At 45.6% G+C, this 26,218-nt stretch overlaps 1 long non-coding RNA gene across 1 annotated transcript in view; it reads right to left on the minus strand.

The window, feature by feature from the left end:
• Nucleotides 1–778: 778 nt before the first annotated feature.
• Nucleotides 779–26,218, minus strand: part of LOC123380953 — a 31,785-nt gene continuing 6,345 nt past the window's right edge. Inside the window, exon 3 of the long non-coding RNA XR_006587412.1 lies at nucleotides 779–1,021. This is a non-coding gene — a long non-coding RNA (uncharacterized LOC123380953). The remainder of the gene's footprint in view (nucleotides 1,022–26,218) is intronic.

Consider the following 26,218-nt stretch of genomic DNA (forward strand, 5'->3'; position numbering starts at 1 on the left):
GCGGAGTGTTCTGGTCGCATGAGCCTTGCTGAGCCAGCGGTGGGGAGAGAAGGGCAGGAGGGAAGGCGAGTGAAGGGGCGAAGCCAGAAGCCCCCTATCAAGCCGCAGCCCCAGCACCGTTTACTGCCTCCGCTGCAGGGACTGCATCCGTCTGCCCTCATATTGTCAGGTTGACAAGAGGAGAAAAAAAATTAACCAAAAGCCAAATCAAATAAATGTGCAACTCATAAATTCTGCAGCTAAAAATTTACCCCTGAGGGATCACGGCGATACACAGCGGCCGGCTCCCCTCCTGCCCTCGTACGGGGATGATAAGTGAAGCCGGGCTCTGGCACTGAGGAGCCAGGAGGCCGCACAAGAGCAGCACCAGGCCCCCTTCTGCTGGCTCTCCAGGGTCATTCCCTCCCATCCTGCTGGGCCGAGCCCCGTGCTTCAGGCTGGCCAGCACCAGGGACCTCTCTGGGCTCGGGGGCTGGGGGGCTGGGGGGCTGGGATTCTGGGGGCAAGACTGAGGCCAGCAGGCCCAGACCACCCGCTCCAAAGTGTGCCACACCATGTCCCTTTCGGCTCCAATCTAATGAGCACCACTCTTGCTCGCAACAATTCAACCAAAAGTCAGGAGGAAGCAGTCTTCAGAGAAAGCCAGCCCGCCGCCTTCCACCCGGAGGCAGACAGCAAGGGTTTCATGGTGAATCTGTTCATCGCCCCTCTCAAAGCAGGTGCCCCTGGCGTGTCTGTAGAGCGTATCTGACTTGCATTCGTGTTTGGGAACATTAGGCAGTACAGCCAGAGGCCCCAGACACAGAACATCCTTACAAGAAAGACTTGCAAAATAACGGGCGATCCCATGCCACCCTGGTGGTCCCAGAAGAGTGCCTTCTGATTCGGAAAAACTGGCAACCCCTTACCTGCAGAGCTGCATCTCCTGGCGAGACGGTGCCGCTCCCCACACCCCTGCTCCCCAACGCATGGTAAGGGCAGGAAGTCACAGCGCATCCTTCACGACTTGGGCTGGCTCAACCTGAGAGCAGAAGAGATAAAAAGCTATCAGAGTGGTTACAAATCAAAGAGCTGGACAAGGGGTCTGATGTGCTTCCAGATGATTCATACGAACTCAAACTTGATTAACAGATTAGTGAAAATGTGCCGTACACAGATTTGCCAAACCTTCCGTCACAAACGGAAAATGGAAAAGAGAACCGTCAGAAACAGCTCCAATCAGAAGCGTCAGTAGAGCTTTTTCTCCCAAATTGCCAAGACGTATTAGCGTGCTTTTGCCCTCCACATAATTTGTGGTGGTTCATACGAGGCATCTGTAAACTAACCTCAATAAATAAATGCGTGAAGGGGGTGCCGGGGGGCTCACTTGGTTGAGCGTCCGACTTCGGCTCAGGTCATGATCTCGCGGTTCATGGGTTCGAGCCCCGCATTGGGCTCTGTGCTGACAGATCAGAGCCTGGAGCCCGCTTCGGATTCTGTGTCTCCCTCTCTCTCTGTCCATCCTCCACTCACACTCTGTCTCTCTGTATCTCTCTCTCTCTCTCTCTCAAAAATAAATACACATTAAAAAAATGTTTAATAAGTAAATGTGTATACACACACACAAACACATCTATATGCATTTTTAGTGAGAAACATTTACATATATTTCCACTAATGCAAAGTTTTTTGCAGCTTCTTCGAGATAAAAACACAGTGCTGGCATCATAATACTTCTCTATTAACTGGAACTAGGAATTCAATACATCTGTTTGTCTATTTAGGCTCACATACGTAACATTGCTTTCCATCAGCAAATGTTTTCAACTTACAAAGTCCTTACTTTTAAAGCATGCATTCAAGAGGATAGCCAAGGAAATTTTCAACATGCCCTAACGGAGACTGCTGGGTTTTGTAACAGAAAAGTAAACAGCGGCTGCTGTACCAAACTAGGTTGGACTGCAGATTGTAATAAAACTCAATCTTAAATGATGCAGTAGGAACGCTTGAACGTGACAACAGGTTTTAAGAAACAGAGCATGGTTTTATGTTTTTAAAATAGGAACAAATGAGTCACTGTCAAAAATGTTTCTTGTTAATAATTATTTGCCATCAACACTCTGTTAAATTAGGATTTTCTCCTTCTGCATGGGCAATAAAAGAATTGATTAGCTGTCACTTTTAGGTGCTGAGTGACACCTATCTGAGTTGCAAGGGCCTCTCTCTGCCGTTTTGTTTCCACAACTGTAGGCATTTTGACTAAAGTTCTATTCCGAGTCTTTTTGGCTTTGTCCCTGAAATTCTGAGCCTGCATTCTGGAAAATGCACACACAGGGACTGTTCTCTCCAAGAGGAGGCACCCTGAGATCTGCAGGTCCTTATTTCCTATCACGAAAGAGAAGGCCAATAAATCAACTAAAGGTAAAAGTAAAATCCGTAATAACCCGTTGCCACTTCTTCCCCTCCCACATCGCAGCACATAAAACTTTGTGTCAAAAGGTCTCACGTCATGAGAATTAATCAGAAAACTCTTAAAATACTCTATGCGCCTACTTCTGATGGCTAATTTGGCTTCCCTATGGCGAAGCACTAATTTTTTATCTCAATCAATTGGTACAATATCCTTTTCCATCAATCACAGGGGGTGGGGAACAGTAAAACCGCACTCTTTTGTGAGTATAAAGCAAAATTAAGCCGAAAAGGAAAAATGGTTTTCTACCCAGGAAAGCCTGCTCTAACAATGGCAAACAAAGAGAGTGCAGGAAGGAGAGTGGAGAAGGGGGAAGAGAGCAGACGCTTCAGAGGACCCAGGGGAAACCTTACAAATAGCTCCACCAGAGCAGAAGGAATCTCAAAAGCATCAGAAGGCCAAATGCAGCTGAGAGGAAGAGCCAATAAGAAAGTCAACAAGGTGCCTGGACCAGATGGATCTGACGGGTGGATGTGAACAAGTCACAGCTCGACAGGGAGGATTACCGCGGCCGGGAGAAGACAGATTGAGCTTTCCTTTCCCAGGAAATGAAAGGGAAGTGCCCAGAATGGCTGAGAAAACACAAGCCTTGGTGGAGAGGAAAAGAGAGGAATTGTAAAAGTTAACTCCGGCTTTTGAAGAAGCCAGGAAAAGACCGGAGCATGTCAGGTGGTAGGGACATGCCCAAGTGAGGAGAGAGGGCAGAGGGCGGCCACCCCCGCACCCCCAGCGCAGAACCCACAGGTGGGGAGCACCAGCCGCCCCCAGCCTCGCCCCAGCCCACATCTGCCCTGCTTCCAGCCCTTCCTGCTACGCCTGCCGCCATCTTGCCTGGTTGGCTCCTGGCCCAATCAGCCCTCCCGCGGCTGCTGCTGAACACACAGCCAGAGCCGGATGTCTCCCACCCGCAGGTCCCCTGCCGCCATCTTCTAGAAGTGACGATGGCATGCTTCATTGCTTTTGAGGAGGAGTAAGACACTGTGACAGCCAGGGACGGGTGGCTCTGACTGGCTTTTCTACGTGCCAGGCCCACAAACCGTGCGCTCCTTTGCGCAGGCATAAGGGGCCGGGCACCTTTGTGACTGCTCCCAAAATGGAACCAGAAACTCAGCTCTTGTAAGCCGCAGACAAAGCAAATAAAAACACTTTTCTGATCATGCGTGTGAAGCCGATGTAAGAAAATCTTAAATCGGGGGAAAATAGGTTGTATCAATGTTTTCTGTTGGAAAAGATGCCTGAGCGAGCCACCCTCTTATTGCACCTGGCCACCCATCCCTAAAACAGAGATCAAATAGACAGCTGCGCATCCCAGAGCAAGGCACGCAGAGGTACTGCTGTGCTAGATGCTTTAAGCTTCCCCAACACTTACGTCAGCTTGTTGGGCCCTCACTGCAGCCTTGTGCAGTGAGTGCCAATGTCCGTCTTAAAGCTGAAACTTAGCTCAACAGGGTCAAGCGACTTGCTGGACACCCAGGTAGAAAAATCACGTGCTAATGTGGATCCATACACAGCCATAGCCATAGCTGAACACCTGACTTCTGACTTCAAGTGCCACCCACTCCTGTGCCACAGCCAATGGCTGGGTTCTTGGGTCCTGCTGGGACACCTAGAGAGAAGGGAGGGCTTTGTAGAGCAAAGGCAAGAAGGTTGCCAGACTTAGCCACTGAAAATATCGGATTCCCAGTTAAATCTGAAATGCAGATCAAATATTTTTTTAGTATAAGTATACCCCATGCAATATGTAGGATATACTTATACAAACAATTTTTATCCGTTGTTTACCTGAAAGGCAAATTTAACTGGATGCCTGGCATATTATCTTGCAGTCCGATAATTTCTTCCAATCTGGGGGAGAAAGTGCTGGAACAGGTGAAAAGTCCGCAGTGACATGCCCTTCCCAGAGGCCGGGCAACTGTTGAACATTTCATTCTTTTTGAACCACTTTCTCCTATTATTTCATCAGCTTCCCCCTACAGAACTAGGACATGGGCATCATTAGCCCCACATCACGGACAAAGGAAACTGTCACTGAGCTTGAAGTGACTTAGGAAAGTTAGTGACAGAGCCAGGGCACAGGCTCCCTGAGGGTGAGTCCAGGGATCTCTATTTAAAGTGAGAAATTATGCCCTGACCAATCTTCAACCATTGAACCGATACCATCCAGTGCCTCTCAAGAGCCATGGATGCAGTTTCCTTTTCCTATTTTGAATCCAACAGCATGGAAATGTAAACCACGTAGGTGAGATCAACATCCTTGGTCAACACATAGTCTACAATGCAGAAGGGGATCGGTATAGCAAAGGCACGCTGAAATAGCATGGAGAGTATGGGACCCAAACTCTTCTGAAGGCCCAAAAGCTTAGAATAGAAATGATTTGAAAAAAAAAAAAATTTTAGAACGAGGTAGATTCATTATTCTCATTTCCATGTTCCAGATCTATTAATTTAGCCTCTAAAGTAATCTTTGTCCAGGGTGCATAACGGTCTCAAATACTCCTGATATCAAAGCTTTCTTTCCTTAAAAGGCAAAGATAATATGGGCTGGGTATTCTTTCCCTACACATAATTCATTTAAGTCAGAAATGTTCTCAGATGACTTCTTTTTTTCCCACTCTCCAAGTTTACGTGCACCATGATCCTGGAAGATATAAATTACCAGTGGGAGAAGGGGGCAAGATTGCTCCCTCCCAAGACACAAACACTGCGATTTCATTTTCCTGATACTTTTATTTTGCTGCTAATAAAATTGGGTGGTTAAACCTCCATGGTAGAGTATGAGTATAACACCAGAGTTAAGCTTTAACACCAGCAAAAACTCTATTAAAATGTTGCCCCAGAGACTGTAAATTTGAATTCTGGCACTGCTGGTCAGGTTGGGCCTGAAAACTAAGGAGAGGAAGTTCCTAAAGTCTTGCTGAACAGGCCACACAGATGGATTTTTTTTTTTCCCTTAGACTAATTTCCTCACGGAGAAGAAAAATATAACAAGGTAAGGCCTCAAAATTCTGAGCTGACTTATGAGAAGAAATGAGCCATAAAGAAGCAGAGAAAGGGTCTCCTGCCACACATGTGCTTGGCCTGGCTGGGGAAGCCCCAACAGATGAGGGCAAGGAGGAAAGAGTTCAGAAGTACACACGATATCCTGTGATGTGGGTTAAAACCTAGTTCATGGGAAGAGCTGTTTTCAGAAAGACAACACGAAAAAGCAATCCAGCTGGGGGAGAAAGAAGCCTTGTTCTGCACAGTCGGGATGCACAGTGTGACGTTCCTGGGTTCTAGAACCAGCTCTCCCCTAGACATGCCACCCATTGACCATCCGACCCAGAATCTCCTTGTCAGCCAAATGCAAGCTATAGTCCAAGGTGACTGAGAGGGTCACAGCTTCAAAAAATACATATATATTAAAGTGCTTGGAGACCCAGAAAAGAGAAAGTCGTTTCAGAACATGGCAAATGGTTTAAATTCAACATTTGTTGGAACTCTCTTGCTTAATGCTAAAAATCTCCTTTAAAGTGAACTAAGGAGAAAAAGTCAGTTGCTGACTTCTATCGATCAGCAAGAAGGAGTTTTTAAAACATTATTTGAAAAAGCAATATTCATAATATCAACAAAATGTCAAGAATTATAAAAACAAACATAAACACTTTCAAGTGGGCTTACATTTTATACGGCATAACCAGTAGCATGAAAATCAGTAAAATTCTTTTCGAACTGGTGAAAAAATCCGAAGAAATTCCGCAACAGACGTGGAAACTAATAGTCTATCCGAGAGTAAGAACAAATTAAAAGGCAGGTGATAATTGACAGCCAGGTTATCAAAACTTGTTGCGGTCTTTGAGCGAAGGCACTAGCAATATTCACGGTACGGCATGCTTGCAGGGCGGCCGTTCAATATACATTTTACTAACACAATCAATGAATTTAGCAAAGACGTGTTTAAGAAGAGAGTATTTGAGGATTAGGAGCAGGTTTCAGAAATGAAATGGAGAATAAGCTAACAAATCTATCAGAAATAAGATCAACAACTTAAAATTTAAACCAATCTTGAGCATATATTTGAACTTGGATATGCAGAAATGGTACACAAGTCCCTACGGTTCAGCGATACACTCAGAGGATCAGCAGCCCTATAGACGGTTAAATTACTCAGAAAGCCAGGGAATTTATCAAACATGAATTTCAAAGTGGATTCTGGCCTCCAGGAAAAATGGAAGTGCCCATTAATGTACATACAAAATAAATGTTGTCTGCCAGCTCTTTACACTATTTATTTTTTGGGCCACAAATTGGCTAAAGGTTTTTAATTTACATAAAGTGGGACAAAGAGCCTACTCCCTTTGATAGAAGTAATCTGGGTCCAAGTTGTTCAAAACTAGTCACAAATACTAAAAATGTAACCGTTGCCCTGACAGGTACAACACAAAGAAATAATTTGCCCCATTTCACATCTCTTGGTGCATTATTTATAACCAACTCCAATTTGAGAATGTTAACATTAAATAGGTTTCACACATGGAAGAAATTCGTACAAACCCATCATATATTATGAATGATAATTATTACAGCTCTGCAAAATTTGTTAAAGCAGATGGGCTGGAGTTGAATGAACATCGAAGTATGCAGTAGTCTTTAGAAATTTAGATAGCATTTAGCTCGTAACCTCAATATTTGTTTTATTGATCAAAAGAAATGTTAACTTCATCTGCTGTTGACAGATAATTTATCAAAAAAATGTTTTAAATAAGAGAATATTTCATAACTAAGATGGCCCGGGAAATTGGTGACTGGCCTTTAGGTCTGAGCTGCCCCCCAGGAGACAGGTGGGGCATCATCTGTGAGGTGACCAGATCCCAGCCCAAGGGAAGGAAGGAAAGTAGACTGGGGGGTGGGGGAGGGGGGGGTGGCCGAAAGTGGATGCAGGTCAGGCTTTATCCCACGGGGTAACTCCACATGAGCCCCCACCTCCTCGCCCAAGAAAACTTGACATACAGAATAAGATTCCTCTTTCTAAAGATAACCCTTCTAGGTCCACATGTGCCAAGCACTTGGAAATGCGTCCCCCACAAATACCCAGCCTTCACAGCCTTCAGTCCACTATTAGAGTAAGTCTTGCTGACTTTCCTCTTTTGTTGAGTGATTTCCATGGTAAGTGCTTCTAACGGAACATTATTGTTTTCCCCCTAATCCCACAGCAACTGCCCGATAGCTAACTGACTGGCAAAGCCACACACACCATGGGTCCAAACAGTCAAGCCCCCTGCCATTCATATCTAATGGCATCCAGCAGTGGGAAGTCATGTGACCTGACATCGAAATTCACATTGCCTGCTTTTCCAGGTGACTGTAAGTTCTCCTCATGTGTCCTTATGACATCACCCTCCTACACGCAGATGGGTGAGAGGAGCAGATCACCTCTTGGCACATCTCGACAAGGCATGGTGCTCTGGAATATTCCTTCTGACCTGAAAGTCCCAGAAATTGTATGTTTTTTAATGTGCACGCCCATCTCCTGCTGGTGCACAAATGCACAAAGTGCCTCCCCTTTGCAAAGATGGGGAGACACTCCCACAAGATACGCATCTGTCATCACACAAGAGACAGCACCAGTCAGGCTGCAGGTTGGACCATGTGCTTGTGATACACCTTTCGACCATGGCTGTGGTCATTCCTCATCAGCCCTGCTGCTGCACGTCGGAGTTTGGAAGTCCTGCTTTGCTCTCATTGACTGCAAAACTTTCACGCGAATCCCTTTTCTGGGCTGCCTGGACCTGAAGGACTATGGGCATTTTGCAGAGATGAGCAGGAACCGAAAACACATTCCATGCTCAGTGTTGATCAGAGCTACCGCCTCCAACACCGGCACACAAAGTGCGCCAACTATCAAACATCTAGACTGTATTTGCCCCAGACACCGACTTTGGCCTCACCCATGATGGCCAGCCTGACCCAGGACACAGCCACCCTTTGCCAATCCACCTCTTTATCGACAGGATCTCAAGCAAGAGCCAAAGGTTTGGGTCTCCTCGTGATCTGTGTTGGGGGAGTGACAGCAAGACCGCTTGGTCCTTTGCCCAGAGCGGGGGCCAGGAAGTAGTCTTACCCCTTCCCCTCCAAGCCCCACTGTACCATCACTGGAGGCTTAGGAGAACCCGTGAGGCCACATTCTCTGTCCCTCCCCACCGGCAGGACCAAAAGGTGTTCACTCTGGTCTGGCTAGTCCTTTTGTGCCAAGAAAGCCAAACAAGGCAACGCTGTGTCCAGACCCTGGAGTGAGAGGGCGCCTCAGCCCTTGGGTAGTTCTCCACACACGTCTCTCTCGGTCTTCTAGGGCTCCCATCATGTAGTGTTAACTCAAGGTTGGCTTCTCTCATTGGCGTGTAGACGGGCACCTCCTCCCTGTGTCCTCACATAGTCTTTGTTCTGTGTGTGCCTGTGTCCAAATCTCCTCTCTTCCAAGGACCCCCGCCATGCCGGATTAGCAGTACTAGATTATGGCCCACCCGTACAACCTCATTTTACCTCAATCACCCCTTTAAGTGCCCTATATCCCAATGCAGTCAACACTCTGAGGCCCTGGTAGGACGTTAAGATGTGAATTTGGTTGGGGGACAGTGCACAATTCAGTCCCTAACAGGCACCCACCTGGTTTCCCTCCCCCTTCCGAGAAGCTTGCTTAGGCCACAAAGAGTTCATTACCAAAGAGGCCGCTCTCAATTGGAAACAACGTCTGCCCAGAAATGACAAGTGATAACGCCATGGCTGCAAGAGGAATTGGAGGGGGTCCTACCCAAACGCACAGGACAGCCTGGGGTGGCATATTTCACAGCACAAAGCCTGCTCACATGCCTGCAATCTTTGATCCTTCAGCCCACTCAGTGAGGGAGGCTGGGGAGGTATTAATCAATGAACACAGATTAATTTATGAGATGACGATATGCAGAGTAAGTTGCCCAAGGTCACACAGCTAATTACGGCCCAAGTCTTGAGACGCCAGGAACATGCTCCTTCGACTACCCCTCGTGGTCCCCTGTGCAATAAAGGGACGCCTGGAATACGATTTCACAGCAGTTCCTTCAAGTTAAAATGTGTTTATCATCTTGCATAAGTTATGACCCCAACCTTCCCACAAGAAGATCGTATCACAATAAAAAACACACATGGTGCAGGTGGCTAACATGATTTATTAAATTTTCTCAATTTCATGTATAGGAAGTTCCTCCACACAGGAAAATTTTCTAAATATTGAAAACATATGTACATAGGACAAAGCTCAGAGAAAAAAAGGTTTATTATAATACATCACACATAATAAATGTTTTTTTAACAAAGTCTGTATGAACTTTCCACATTAATCAAAAGTGAATGCTGCATGATTCTGTATAATTAACCAGGAAGTCATATTACAAGTGATAAATATCACAGACAATAAAGTGAAGCGAACGAATATTGACCTTAAGTGCTCATTAATAATGCGGGGTTTTTGATGGTCCACAATGCAATTATTACTTAGTTAATTGCAGGGTCAAGTTTCCCAAAGATTAATAATTAGACTTACAGTGGCCTGTTCATCAGAGGTTTAATAAATGCTAAAAGAGGCCCCTTTAGGCTCCCTTCATATCTGAATCAGAACCTCAGCCCTTTGATTTCCTGCTGTCCTTGCAAAGCTAGGGACTTGAGAGAAGGAAACATATTCCATGCTAGGAGGGAGCCCCTGAGATGTTCTGACTGTCACTAGAAAAAGATGTGCTTGAGACCCATGCCAAAAACTTGAACCTTGGCTTTGGGAATAAGGGGCTATCTCAACCACATTAGCAGGGGGACAACAGGCCTCAGCAGAGTCCGTGACCTCCAGGATGAGTGCTGCCCCCAGCCGTGGTGAATGTGACACAACTAGGACAGAGAAAGTCACACAATGACTTTGTGTTCACCAGATGTGGGAACGAGGAGACAAAATATACCCTGGCCAGTCAAAACATTCCGTCTCCTTTCCTGTACCTTTTTGGCCAACAGGCTCCTTCGTAACCCAAATCAGGATGCCCCTACCTCTTCAGCAGTCTCCTGTCCCCACCATGGCAATGAAAACCCTACTGATGAGTAGGTCCCAGTGCCATTTGTACTTCTTCGGCAGACAACACGCCCCATGAGTCTGAGTATCCCAGCCTTTGAGCTTGCCCCCTGAGCTCTCCTGCTTCCTCCTGCTCTCATGACACCTGACCCTCATCCATTCCTCAAAATTCAGTTGAACTACCACCTGGTCCAAAACACCTTCCCACTCAATCTCAAAATCCAAGTAGCCTCTTCATCTGCACCCAATAGCACATGACTCAACTCTCCTTTATGGCAGTCAGTTTGGACGGTAGACATGGGTCTTGTCTTCCTTCTGCCCCCCTATACACCGGAAGCTACTTATGGCCTGGGCTGGGTGATCCTCACTCCATCCCGCACATGCTCAGCCAGGTGTCCTGCTTATGGTAGGTGTGAAGAAAAGCTTGGTGAATTGGATGTGTAGGTGAGGAGTGAGGACTCCATTCCGAGTTGCAGAGGCAGGTTGAGTAGAGTGCAGATGAATGGGGGACCCCCATTCCACGATGGGTGTGCCACAGATGGGCTCCCCAGGGAAACCCAGGAGACTGAGATGCCCACCTTGATAAGTCAAAGACAGCTGGGGACTTTAGGACAGCACAACATTGGAAACAGCTAAGTGTCCAACGGTAGGAGATCAGTTTCATAAATGTGGCACATACACTCAACAAAAGATTGAAGAATCATGTTCTAATAAGTATAAAGCAGCATGTATGGTAGAACACAAGTGTATGAGAAACATCGCCAGAGGACAGACTGATGCACAAAAATGCGAATGGCGGTTGTGACCAGGCCGTGGGATCGCCGCTGACATTTTCTATTTTACAATTTCTGCTTCTCTGTATGTTCCGAGTTTTCTGAAATGAATATCTGACATACGAGGGGGAGAGAAGTGTGGTGGGATTCACCCTTGGCTCCGTGAGGGAGACAGGAATCTCTATAAAAATTCAAGAAACTGGTCATGTGCTCTGAGCCAAAGCACGTGTAGCAGCTGAGGACCCACTGGAAAGGCCGGGCCAGGAGTGTCCCTGGGCCTCTTGAACAATGTGGAACTGCCCCTCCTTGAGCAAGTGAAATACAGAGGCATTTCGGAAAAGCCAGAGCAAAGTGCCAGGAATCCAGATCTTCCGGCCTTCCTCCTTCCTCCTTTGTCCTCCTCCATGGCCCCGCGCCCACTTGTCCAGAGCCAGACCCAAGCCAGAGGCCACGGGCTAGTACCAGGGCCATCCTTCCACTGTCACCCACCTCTGGGCCTGTCCACCTTCTCTCCGGGACACCCGCATTCCTCATGCCGGAGGCAGACCCAAGCTGAGAGTCCCCACTCCTTCCCCACTCGCTCCTCCCCGCACTCAAGAACTGAAAGTCTCTGTCGTGGTGTGTTGGAAGCAGTGACCCAGAGGTGAAAATTCCTTGTCCCGTGACCAGTCCCTTGGGCCAGCCAGTCACCTTTATTTACGGTTCCTGTGAAAAGACCGTGCTGTGAATTTCCACTCCGCCCTCATATGCCCACTAATGAGATCTCATTTCATACAGACTTATCTCCACCTTTTGGGGACCTGCAACTTCTCAGCGCCCACAAGAGGCTGCAGCCCTCCCCAGAAGCCTTCACGGGCCAAAGGGGCCTGGCTTATCTGTGAGGCGCAAACTCAGACCCCTCTCTGGTGCCACTAACTATGCCCGTGCCCATGAAGAGTGTCAGATTTCAAGCCGAAACCAAAATAAAAGAAATGGCATCCTGGCAGCACTGTATTTTATGTCTTATTTTTATTTCCTTAACTTGTCTTTCAGCGTAAACCGTCGATGTTGTTCTAAGAGGTCACTTTTATACGCCGCAACACCACCAAACTATTTAGGCTTAAAATGACACTACTGTTTAAGACCCAGCAATTTTCAGAACACGTGATTTACTGTGGTGGCGCTCCAGAAGACTCATTTCATACCTCCAAGAAGGACTAGTCAAAGTGTTAAATAAACATGAAGCCTGTGCCTTGTTTTCTTTCCAAAAGTGCAAACACTGTGTTACTCTAATGATTAAATACCGCTCAACACACAACCAAGTAACTATTTCACAGTTGTCTTTCCCGTGGCTTCATTTTATGTATTAATTATTTTCTGTTCAGACAAAGACTTTAATTAGGAGTCATAAAGGGTTTCTGAAGAGTGAATAAGTAGTTTCATCCACATTAAACTGATAATAAACAGACATTTCTAAAACAAGGAGATGCCCATGTGCAAGCCTTAACTAAGCCCGAATCTATTAACCACAAACTAAACTCAGCCTCATAAAATATTGTTTGGGGATGTTACATGACAGTAAAAATGATTCAGATTGCCTTTAGGTCCTTAAAGAGGAAATAAATTAATTGAAGTTTGGTGGGTAGTAAAGGTTGAAACTTGCCTTTGAATGTGAAAAATTCAACCAATATTATCTTAAGCTCCTAACGCTGATTATTAAAAATTGTTTGATTCTTTGAAACAACAGTACAAAAGCAAAAAAAAAAAAAATTAAATGTAACAGCTTTTTAAGGACAAGAGGCAAATATATGTACACTTGATTACGATGAATCTGGGGGGGAAAGGAAAGAGAAATGAATTCTGCCCATTAGGCTGCAAAGTCCAGTCTCCATTCTGAGACGGAAATTACGTCATCAACAACGTCCGGCCAGCGGAGCTCCAAGAAGCAATGCATCATGCCTTTCTTAGCTATTTGTGGGGAAGGTTTGACTTCAGATACTAGAGCAGCTCCCTTCTCCAGATGCAGCTCGGAGACCACGCCTGGTGTCCCCACCATCAGTCAGCAGCGTTTGGGGTTGGGGGGACCCACAGGTGAATGCGTGTCCACCTTAATTCTTGGTGTTATTCTGCACATTCATCTGGAGCTTGGTGCCATCTACCTTGTTGGTGCTGGTAAGGTGCTGTTGGCTGGTGCCCTAAGTTCTCAGAACCCAACAATCCTTCTAAGGAGTGTCTTGTCAGGGACTCCAGTGTTGGGAGAGGCGGGCTATCTCCTATTTAAGCTTTGAGAGCGAGCACACCTTGGGATCACCTGCCCGGGAAGACTGCCCACCCTCTGGGCCAATTCGATGCCCTCCTGGCCTCCGTGGGGCCCACCTGAGCCCCACACACATTCTCTTGCAGACTGGTCAGGTGGAGGTCTTGCCTTACTGACCTGCACAACCCCAGCCTCGCCCACGGTTGGCACAGATAAAAACTAGTAAAGTGAATAGAGACGAGTCTCCTTCAGCCCCTGGCACCTGAGGCTATTTCGGCTGAATGCGGAGCAGGGAGGGCGCCCGGCTACCGGCATTGCCCTGAGTGGCTCCTGTCAGCATCACCCACATCAACATACCACCTCGTCCTGGGCTGGCTTCCCAATGGACAGTTTCTTCTTCACAAAGGTAGCCACCCAGCCACCTGGGGCAAAAGCTGAGTGAGGCAAATCACAGTGCTCTGAAGGGCTGGCCGTTCCAGTGACCGTCCCTGGCCTGAGCCACTGACCAGTTGAGGGCTCCAAGTCAGGTGGGGACAGCCACCCTCCTCAGACCTCATCACCTGAGAATGCTGACTGTGGGGTGCAGGCCGAGAAGGAGAACTGGTCACCCAAATGGGGCAGCAGGTCCCCGGGGATGCCGGTGGCAGGATGGAGGGCACCGTCTGCATCTCCTTGCTGCCAGGGCACCCTGAGTGTCTTACACTGGGAGCAGCCTGCCGATCTTTCATTGTCCTCAATCTCATCTTTAAGGTGAAATGCTCTGAAGGACTTTGCTTCCGCTTCGGGAATCGAATCCCAGAAGGACTATAAGGATGGCAGAAACAGCCGGGAGGGGCAGGGGCGGGAAGTTTCCTGACTCTGGAATCCTCCTAAGCTGGAGGTTGGCCTTAAAGGTGTGGCCACGGTCACGTTAGAGGGAGGTGCCCACACCCGCCTGTCCCTCACACCACCTCCCTGGAGCAGGCATGAGACCTCTTCTCCGCCAGCACATTTCTGGTGCCAAGCCTGCCTGTCCTACAATGTTTCCTTGCTCCCTTCATCCCAAGCTCCCCACCCACTCTAAACCCCAAACTCCCACTGCCTCAATCCCCAAGTCACCCAGGATCCCAGACCTCAGCCAGAGAAGAAAGGGCATCTCTGACCAGAAGAACTGTGATGTGTGTGAGCTCCACCTGGATGAGCACGGAGCACCCAGGGCCTGGGACCCCAGCCCTCAGGAGGTCGGGGACAGGACCAGTCTCCACGTGCACATGTCATTAAGACAAACCTAAGTGGGGCGCCTGGGTGGCTCAGTCTGTTGAGCATCCAACTTTGGCTCAGGTTGTGATCTCATAGCTTGTGGGTTCAAGCTCCGCGTCAGGCTCTGTGCTGACAGCTCAGAGCCTGGAGCCTGCTTCGAATTCTGTGTCTCCCTCTCCCTCTGCCCCTCCCCTGCTAATGGTCTGTCTCTCTCTGTCTCTCAATAATAAATAAAAATGTTTAAAAAAGACAAACCTAAGCTACAAAGGATGTAAGCAGAAGAAGGAGTGATGGCCGAATGTGGTCATCCCCCGGATGAGAGCTTCCAAGGAGCTGCTGCTCAGGATGTCACCCTTGTCAGGTGACCATGGTCGGCTGTTGCAGGTGATTAAACCAGAACGTCACTTAAATACACCCGGCTGTCAGCAAAGATGGGCTTTGTGGGAGAACGAGCTCCGGACGGGACCCAAAGAGCCGGTGCCTGACACAAGCTGTTGAGCATCAGCCCCACTGTCACACTCTGCCTACGTGGGACCACGGCGAGGACTATGTGAGATGGTCCCAATTCAACTAACGTCCGTCTCCTCAAACGCACAGGGCAGGTTGTCCGCTCCCAATTTTACTCCTCCTAGGACACCGGTTTGCATGCCTCCCTGACCTCTACCCTGTTCGCATAAACACGTCCTACAGAAATCATCTCACAAACGCACCCAGATCATGAGCACCGATGCCCATGGCAGCAGCTTTCCAGAAGCGCAGGGCTAGAAATAACCTGAGTGTCCATCAGGAGGGGCTGAAAGAGAGACAATCACGCCACGGCCCTGCTGTGCACACGGTGCAGCCGGCAGAGAAATGGGCTCGCAGGACGAGTGCCCAGGGGAGGGGGTGCCAGCTTTCACAGCCGTACGTACGTAAAACCCTGTCTGTGCAGAAACACAAAAAGAGGCAGGCGGGCAGACAGAATGGCAGAGGGCAAAGCACTCGTTGACGCGCACATGTGTACAGAAAATAAGATTACCTCTCATTGGACTCCCTTCGCGCTGTTCATAAGACACAATAGAGCCAAAAGAGAACTTTCCTACAGTCAGAGCAAAGACCTTCGCCTCCTGTCCTCATCGAACAGAGAGAGAAGAGGTTGAGTGTATGAAATGTGATGGTGACCTACCCAGGAGAGAGAGAGAGAAGAGGGAGAGAGAGGGAGAGAAAGGAGGGGGGTGTAGCGGGCGCAGGAATGAGGAGACTACAGACAAAACAGCCAGGTGGGGATGTAAGACACGCTTAATTCGCGGCACTGTCTTCCTTGTGTCCGCGAGGCGTTCAGGCTGTCGCTAAGCCCCAACGACACGTAGCGCACACAAGTACAAAGGAGCCAAGCATGAAACAGGCCTAATTGGGAACTCAGAGTGGAGATCCAAAAAAAAAGAAAAAAACTAAACAAACACAAAAATAAAAGCAAAAGGGTAGCACAATGGTGAATGTGTTCAGAAAATGTCAGCTGCCAAATGTTTGCACTTAGAATTCCATCTTCAGTTGGGTGGAAATGTCCATGGATCCCAGAACGCTGGAATAAAACTCCATGTGGTTCCATTTTTATGGGTGAATCTGAAACCAGGTGGTTCTGGAAAGAGAGTTCCCACAGCCCTTGCCCTCTCGTGGTTTCTCCGGATGCTTAGAATGGTTTCCTAAAATGAAATTACAAACATGAATCTCTTCTATGCAAGCAAACTTTCATACCAAGTACGCCAATTACAGGCTTGTCGTTTTCCCTTTGTAAACCCCGATTTTTAGCCATAAAAAATGTGCTTATGATACAACTTTTTGAGCTCAAAAGAATCAATTGGGAGGGGTTTTGGGGGGGGTGGGGGAGGATGGGGGGAAGGGACTTGCAAATGTCTTCTTAACTCCCTTAAGGGGAAACAGTCATATACAAGTTAGTCATTCCTAGTTTTGCTCACAATCCAGGGATTCTCTATCAAATTGTTTCTAAATTAAAAAAAAATGTTAAGTCATAAGATAAACTTTTCTAACTTATGAGTAGAGGGTCTCCTGGAGACGGAGAGGAAAAGAATGGGTTTGCGCAGAGGGAAGCAAGGGTTTTATAAGACAGGGTAGACAAGGAAGTACGTGAAATGTCTCACACTGTTTGAGCATATGCGTGTACTGATAAGTGCCCCCTGCCAGATGTGTCTCTGATACCTGGGCACCATGGGGGGGCGGGGGGGGAGCGACAACAGGCTTTGAAACCCAAGTTGGAATGGTCCGTCATTAGGGGCATTAAGCTATAGTCTTCACATTATTGCAATGGAGCTTCTTTCGTGTGGTTTAATATAGCTATACCTTTTCCTAACAGCCACATACTCTAACTCTGACACATTTAAAGACAGAAGATCTACAGGGAAATGTAGAATCAAGAGCCATAAGACACTGGGTTACAGTTCATGAGAATTTGCAATTTAAGTGTATGATGACTAAAAAAGAGCTGTAGATGCAACGAGAAATGTATCTTTCAGCCGCTACATCTACACGTGGGTTAATTAAGTCACCAACGTTCTGCAGAGAAAAGTGTAAAACAGCGCGATCAAGTGAACTCTTCTGCAGGGTTACACAATTTATAACCCGCACCATCCTTGGAGGAGACGTGGGGGAGCAGCTCTCCCTGCCAGCCTTGCAAAGAGCCTGCTCGAAGGCGCTCAGACGCCCTGTGAAGGAGGACAGAGCTGGCCTGGCAAAGCCCCCGTGCCCTGCAGCCCGCCACAGCCCGCCCTGACCTCAGGCTGCCTCCGGCCCTGTGCTCAGCCCCCTGGGTGGCCAGGGATGGGGGCCTGTGCTCAGAAAGCACAGAGAACAGCCACGCAGGGTGTGCATCTCCAGAAGGAAGGCAAGGCACAGGGGCGCCCCCTGGCTGGCATGCCCCGTGGGGTCACAGGCAGCAGCGGCTGCTTTTTGCCCCACCAGAGCGAACACCCCCAACTTCCGTCCCGTGCCCACGTAGCCTGTTTAACATGCCAAAACCTGGAATCTGAATTCAACACACACAGCCTGGGGTGCCCGGGTGGCTCGGTCGATGAGGCGTCCGACTCTTGATTTCAGCTCAGGTTCCTGAGATCAAGCCCCGCGTCGGGCTCCTTGCTTACAGCACAGAGCCCGCGTGGGTTCTCTCTCTCCCTCTCTCTCTCTGCCTCTCCCCTGCTCGTGTGCATGCACAAATAAATATTTATTTATACATAAACTCTCTCAAAATAAATAGACACTTTTTTAAAGTCTTGGAAAATAATGATACATGCAGCCTAAAGCCTAGGCCACCCTAAGATTTTCTGTTTTAAATTAAACCGCAGAATTCAGCACTGGTCTTCACCTGGTGCCCCTGGAATAATGAAGGTGACATTGCCTTTCTTGAGCCCCATACATGCAAGTACCCTTGAGGGACACACCCACACCACATCCCCCAAATGTAGCCTTCCCAGTGCCCCTCAGTCTGATCTGCCCCCATTTCTGCTCTCGGGGGTCTCAGTGAATCCCCATAAGCCAGAGACAACAGAAGCTGAGGTCCGCCCACAGTCCTTACATCCTAAAAGGGGGATGAGGGTGAAATGTAAAACTGTCAAGACCGGGCAACCCTCCCTGGAGACCAAAAAGACAGAAATGCTCCATGACCACAGCAGGTGAGAACGGGAATCTGTGGGCCCAGGGCACACCCCGTCCAGGGTACCCCTCAGTGCCCCAGAAGGCTTTGGCTCCTTACAAGCGAAGGCACCTTCAGATGGGCGCCCAGAACAAAACCCTCAGTTCACAGAGGACAACAACCAAACAAGGGAAAGAGAGGCTCCTACAAGACCCCACACGGGCCCTTTCACCCATGGGGGTCCTGAATCCCAATCCCAGCTTCCAGTCCGGCTTTTCCATTATGCACACAGTCCTTTCCGCCCTCCACAGTCTGCCAGACAAAACCATTTTCCTTTCCTAGCTGAGCCTACTGGGAATGGCCCTGGCTGAGAATCCACTCTGCCACACCAACGTCTCACAGGATAAAATGGACAAGTCACTGAGCTGCCTGCACCTCCTCAGCTGAGATGAGCTCCAGGCACAAAATAGGGGCTCAACAAGGGCTAATGAAGAGTCTCCATGAATAGAACAGGGGTCAGTCCCAAAACACTCAACAATCCTTTTGTTTCAGACAAATGTCTTGGGGCACCTGGGTGGCTCAGTCGGTTGAGCATCCGACTTCGGCTCAGGTCATGGTCTCATAGTTGGTGAGTTCGAGCCCCCCATCGGGCTTGCTGCTGTCAGTGCAGAGCCTGCTTCCGTTGGTTCCTCTGTCCCCCTCTCTCACTGCCCCTCTCTTTCTCTCTCTCTCTCTCAAAAACAAAGAGACATCTAAAAAAATAAATAAAGGGGCACCCGGGTGGCTCAGTCGGTTAAGCGTCCGACTTCGGCTCAGGTCATGATCTCACGGTTTGTGGGTTCGAGCCCCACTTCGGGCTCTGTGCTGACGGCTCCGAGCCTGGAGCCTGCTTCGGATTCTGTGTCGCCCCCTCTCTCTGCCCCTCCCCCACTCGTGCTCTGTCTCTCTCTGAAAAATAAATAAGCATTAAAAAAAATATAAAAAGAGAGAAAGAAAAGAAGAAACTCAAGAGAGCAAGTTCAGCAAATAGAGTGTCCGCTGTTGAAGAGTTGCTTCTGCTGCGAAGAACTAAATAAAGTGGTGAGTTAATACTCCAAACAGAACCGAGATGACATAGCCAGGCTGGAAAACAAGAGAAACCCTGGACGGACACAGAACGGAATAGACACTCGAGACGACAGGGGCAGTGGCGTTGGCGGCCCACAGGGCCCCCCACCTGGAAGCAGGCAGCAACTCCAACAGGGTGAAAGGGACCACAGAGCTTTCTCAACAACAGCAGAAGCAAACGGCCAAAATCGCTGCTCTTGAAGGTGAGAGGGTGGTGGGGGGAGTGACTCCACCTCTCCCCCCACCCACAAAAGGAGACTAAAAAGAGGTCAAGGCCAAATCCTGCCCGTCACTGGCTTTGTGACTGTATCGGCAATATGCCCAGTATCGGAGCAGAGCAAAAGTTGCTGTCTGCACTGAAGGCACGATGAGCTGTGCACAGGCATCAGACGAAACCTCGCAGGGAGGACAGACGAGAAACAGACTGTGAATAGAATGGAATCCACAGAAACAATTAATTCTCTCACTCAAAAGGAGCCCGCACACAAAAATTTCAAAGCAAATAAAACAAAGCTTAAAGGAAGACATGTAATAAAGACAACGGTGTGAATTCATTCCAGATAGAACTAAGTTTATAGAAAAGCCTAGCAAAAACTTTAAGACAAGCATGGTTAAAATTTTAAAGGAATAAGTAAAGCATCCAATATCTCCATAAATAATGTTAAATTAGGAATAAAAAGTAAATAAGTGATATAAGAATAGATCCATATGAAAGAGAATCAGTTATAACCATCTCAGAAATGAAATATACAGGCACTAAAAACGTTTTAAACATTTAGATGGGATAAACTCTAACAGGAACACAGTCCAGAGCAAAGAGTCAAACGGATGATAGAACTGAAGGCCACACAAGTAAGTGCAAAGTATGCCACTGATATTTTTTTAATTTTTTTAATGTTTATTTATTTTTGAAAGAGAGAGAGAAACACAGCGTGAGCAGGGGAGGGGCAGAGAGAGAGGGAGACACAGAGTCCAAAGCAAGCTCCAGACTCCGAGCTGTCAGCACAGAGCCCGACACGGGGCTGGAACTCACGAATCGTGAGATCATGACCTGAGCCAGTCAGACACTCAAGCGACTGAGCCACCCAGGAGCCCAGCCACTGATTTTTTTTAATGTATGCAAATCCTAATGAAAGTAAGAGGATACTGTGGAGATCACTCTGTAATGTATAAAGATATCAAATTGCTATGATGTATACCTGATACTAATAGGCTATTGTATATCAATTGTACTTGATGTATATATTTTTTAAAGAGGCAGGAATAATAGATTGAGAGAATCTAAGATTTGTCAAATTGAAGTTCTAACCGGGAACTTCAATGGACATTGAACTTCAGTGGACATTCTAACTGGGAATAGCAGAGAATTGATATTTGAGAACTTAAAATAAATAATACCTAAGCATTTTAGAAAACTGGAGAAAGAATTTAGATCACAAGAGTGGCCCAGAAGAATAAACTGTAAAGTTTATGCCTAAGTTGGGGCGCCTGGGTGGCGCAGTCGGTTAAGCGTCCGACTTCAGCCAGGTCACGATCTCGCGGTCCGTGAGTTCGAGCCCCACGTCGGGCTCTAGGCTGATGGCTCAGAGCCTGGAGCCTGTTTCTGATTCTGTGTCTCCCTCTCTCTCTGCCCCTCCCCCGTTCATGCTCTGTCTCTCTCTGTCCGAAAAATAAATAAACGTTGAAAAAAAAAATTTTTTTTTAAATTTATGCCTAAGTAGCATAATGATATGCATAACATGGAAAATAAGAAAATTAACCTCAAAAGCTTCCAGAAAAAAAAAAACAAAAAAAACAATTGCCTATAAAGGAATGATAATTAAAATGACAATAGATTTCTCATCAGCAACAAGAGATTCCAGAAGGTAATGAAGTAATATCTTTAAAGTGATGGAAAAAAATAAAAAAATAAATAACCTTAACCAAGGATTTCAAATCAGTTGAACTATCAATCAAGAGTGAAGCAATCAACAACAAAAACAAAATTATCTGATTAAAAAATAAGCAAAATACCTTAAAACACATTTCTCCAAAGAAGATGCACAAATGGCTAATAAACGAAAAGATGTTCAACATCACTAATCACTAGGGAAATGCGAATCAAAATCACAATGAGAGAGTTCTTTACACTCATTAGGATGGCTATATTTAAAAAACAAACAAGTGTTGGTGGGAAGTTAGAGAAATTGGAACATTTGTGCATTGCTGGTGGGAATCTAAAATGATAAAGCCACTAGGAAAAACAGCGTGGTGATTCCCTCCTCAAAAAATAAATACACAATTACCACATGATCCAGGAATTCCATTTCTGGGTTCTGCCCAAAAGAACTGAAAGCAGAGATTTGAATAGATATTTGCACACCTATGATCATAGCAGCATTATTCACAATAGGCAAAAGGTAGAAGCCGCCCAAATGTCCATTGTTGAATGAATGTATAAACAAAATGTGGTCTATGCTTTGATGGAATATTAGTCAGCTCTAAAAGGGACTGAAATTCTGACACCTGCTACAACGTGGATGACCTTGAAGACATTATGCTAAAGTGAAACAGACACAAAGGGGACAAATACCGCATGGTTCCACTTATACAGGGTACCTAGAGTAGTCAAGTTCATGGAGAGAGAAAGTGGAACGGTGGTTGCCAGGAGCTGGGAGTTAGTGTTTAATGGGTGAAGAGTTTTAGTTTGGGAAGATGAAAAGGTTCTGAAGACAATAGTTGTGGCTACACAACAGTGTGAGTGTGAGTATGCCATCGGACTGCACACTTCAATGCACTTAAAGTAGTAAATTTTACCTTAGGTATTTTCATCACAATGTAAAAGGGCAACCATGAAAAAAAAAATAGTGAAAGCAAAATAAAGACATATTCCTGTATACAAAGATTTAAAGAATTTTACAACGCACAGACCCCAGTGAGAAATCTATGGCAGCATGCATTTGGGGGGGACAAAAGGAAATGCAAAAGGAATTATGGGAAAAGAGAAGAAAAGGAAACACTGCAACTGATCAAAGATCATAGTAAATTTAACTATTACTTTAGAAAAGAGCTTTCTGTATTAAGCAGTAGTGGTCAAACAAACTCTAACAACAGTGCACAAGATGGAAACTTGTTCACATATACCAAGGTCCTTACCGGGGTCAAAAGAAAGGAATATTATGTTATAATATAATTATAATATTTATATTATATTCTCTATAATGTTATTTAATAGCATTTTAATAATATTACAAATATATTATATAATAATTAATATATATTAATAGATTAAATTTACCTATTAGAAGAAGATGTTATCTGACTGGACTTTTAAGAAATCTAGGTATATGTGACTTATAAGGAACACATATGAGGCAACTCCACACAGATAAAGGGAAAATAAAGAAAAATATGTAACATACACATATTATCCAAAAGTAAAGGGGGGTGCACTATATTAATATAAAATGAAATGCAATTTAAGCCAAAAAGTTGTAATTACTATAAAAAGTGACACTATATCATAGGAAAAAACCTTCATCAGGAAGGTATCAACAATTATAAACTATGTACACTTCTAAAAACATAGCTCCAAAATGCAACATCAAGCCCAAACTGGCAACATTATGAGGATACACTAACAAATCCCCAATTACAACATTTGTTAAGTATAAACTACAAATAATAAGGAAGTCCCTTAACCTGACAAAGGATACTTATTCAACACCTACTCAATACATCACACAACCACCACATGAGACGTTAAAAGGTCTCCTTAAAAGAAGGACAAGATAAGGATGCCTATTATTACTTATATTTAATATTGTTCTGAAGGCTCCAGACAATGCGATAAGAAAAGAAAAATAAGTTAATGCGTTAGAAATAGCAAAGGAAGAGATGATATAAGAGTCCATTCTTAAATTCAAGGAAATCTATCGATAAATACTAGAAATAGTGAGAGTTCGGCATGGTTACCAGATACCAAATTGTGGTAGGAATAGTAATGGCCCCCAAATATGTCTACATCCTAATTCCCAAAACGTATGCATATGCTACCTTACATGGCAAAATGGACTTTGTACATATGATGAAGGTATGGACCTAGAGATGGAGAGATCATCTGGATTATCCAAGGTAAGCACAGTCTGATCCCATGAGTCCTTTATTTTAAAAAAAAAATTTTTAACGTGTATTTATTTTTGAGACAGAGAGAGACAGAGTATGAACGGGGGAGGGGCAGAGAGAGAGGGAGACACAGCATCAGAAGCAGGCTCCAGGCTCCGAGCCATCAGCCCAGAGCCCGACGCGGGGCTCAAACTCACAGACCGCGAGATCGTGACCCGAGTCGAAGTCGGATGCTTAACCGACTGAGCCACCCAAGCGCTCCCCCCCCCCGAGTCCTTTAAAGTAGAGCCGTGGCAATGGACAGACTGAAAGAGTCTGACAGATGCAATATTAGTTGCTTTGAAGATGGAGGAAGACGACCAAGGAACGGCCAAGGAACGTAAGTGGCCTCCAGAAAGTGGAAAAAAGGCAAGGAAGCAGATTCTCCCCAGAGCATCCAGAAAGGAATTCGTCCCTCCTACCTCTTAATTTTACCCCAGTGAGACATCTGACCTACAAAACTGCATAACAGTAAGTTTGGGTGGTTTTTTTTTTTTTATGTTTATTTATTTATTTCTGAGAGAGAGAGAAAGAGAGAGGGAGGGGCAGAGAGAGAATCCTGAGCAGGCCCGACACAGGGCTCGAACTCATGAATTGTGAGATCATGACCTGAGCTGAAATCAAGAGTCAAACGCTTAACTGACAGAGCAAATCAGATGCCCCAAGTTTGTGTTGTCTTAAGCTGCTAAGTTTATGATGCTTTTTTATGGCAGCAATAGATAATAACTACACACAAATAAACAAATAAAAGTCAACAGTACATCCATCACCAAACATTTTAGTATACGATATAGATGTTAGAGTTCTCATTCACAGTGACAACAAAATGCGAAAAGTCCTTAGAGAGATAAACCTAAAAAAATACATGTATGAAAACAGCACAAAATATTATCAAAGGATATAAAACAAGACCTAAATAAAGGAGAAGACACATCTTGGACACAAATTAGAGGCTTTTTATCATAAATATGTAAACTCTGCCAAAATTAAACTCTAAAGTCAATGTAATCACAAGTAGAGTGCTAACAGGGTCTTTCATGGAACATTACAAGCTTATCTTAAAATTCAAAGGAAAGAGCAAAGGGTCATGAATAGTCCCAAGAATGCCGAAGGAGATAAGCAAGGTGAGGAGAATTGCCCTCCCAGGTACCAAGGCTATTTTTAAATTATATTAGACAACACAAAAAGTTCTTGCCACAGGGAAAGATAGAAGACCAATGGAACAGAAGAACAATACATACAGTATATTTCCATCTACATAAAGTTGAAAGAAAGGCAAAGCGCTAGAATATATTGTGTCAGGATATATGTACATATGGAAAACAGTAAAGGAAACCAAGGGAGCAATTATGAAAATGTGGAGAGAAGGGGGGGAAGAGGATAGGATCAGACAGCAGCCGCAGAAACATTCTAAGATACTGGAAACGTCACGTCATGTTATCGCCAACGGTTTGCCATTTTGCTTTGTTGTTTCACTATAATCCTTAATTATGCATTTGTGTCCCTCTCCCTCATGCATGGTAAGTCTCACAATTAAAATGTTTTAATGACAATAGTGAGATGATGAGCTATTCAATAAATAGAGCTGTGACAACCAGTCGTCCATAACAACAATGTAAAATTCAATCGCTCCCTCACACCATACATTCAAATGCATCACAAATGGACTTAAGACGCAAATGTAAAAATCACAGGTTATCATGTTCAGTGTAACATTCAGCAGAATAGTTTGCTCTTACGGCAAAGAAAGTTTTCTTAAACATAAAAAGCATAAGATGTAAGTTAAAAGATTAATAATTTCAACAATACTGACATTATAGTAGCTGCCCATCAAAAGACGGTGTGGAAAAAAAAGCAAAAAAAAAAAAAAAAAAAAACCAGCCATAGATGGGGAGAAAATATTTGCAGTGAGCCTAATAAATAATTATACCCAGATACACACATTTTATTTTTTAAAACCTCTTTCAAATCAGTAAGAAAAGGACATTCCGACAGAAAAATGACCACATAATAGGAACAGGCAGTTTGTAGAAAAGGACGATAAATGGCCAGTAAATACAGACAGAACAAGAGCCTATATTTATATTTGTCGTGGCCTCAGGAGTAATTAAGGAAGGGCACATTACAACAGTGAGCTACCAATTCACACCCATCAAATGGGGAAACACACTACAATCTGGCAATTACAACTGTTGGTCAAGAATGAAGGGGGAAAAAAGGAAACTTTATACTCACTACTAGGAAATGCTCTATGGTTTCTAATTTTGTAAAGTAATTTGGGAATATCTACCAAAGCTGAAAGCACTCGTATCCTATAACTTAGCAACAGGACTTCTTGGTCTCTCTTGCTCACATGCACAAGAGTCTGAATGAGACGTGCACCGGAATGTCTAAGACCACACGACTGCTCATAGGGATCAGTGGGAAACAAGCTAATAGCCCTCAATCGGAGAATGGATACATTGTGTTAATTCCCACAATGAGAGAACATAGGGCAGATAAAATAAATGTACTAGAGTTACATAGGCAACCTCAAAATATGTTGAGTGGGGAAAAAAAGGATACAGACAGTATAATACCATAT

Source organism: Felis catus, chromosome D2 (genome assembly GCF_018350175.1).
Source record: "Felis catus isolate Fca126 chromosome D2, F.catus_Fca126_mat1.0, whole genome shotgun sequence".
Lineage (NCBI taxonomy): Eukaryota > Metazoa > Chordata > Mammalia > Carnivora > Felidae > Felis > Felis catus.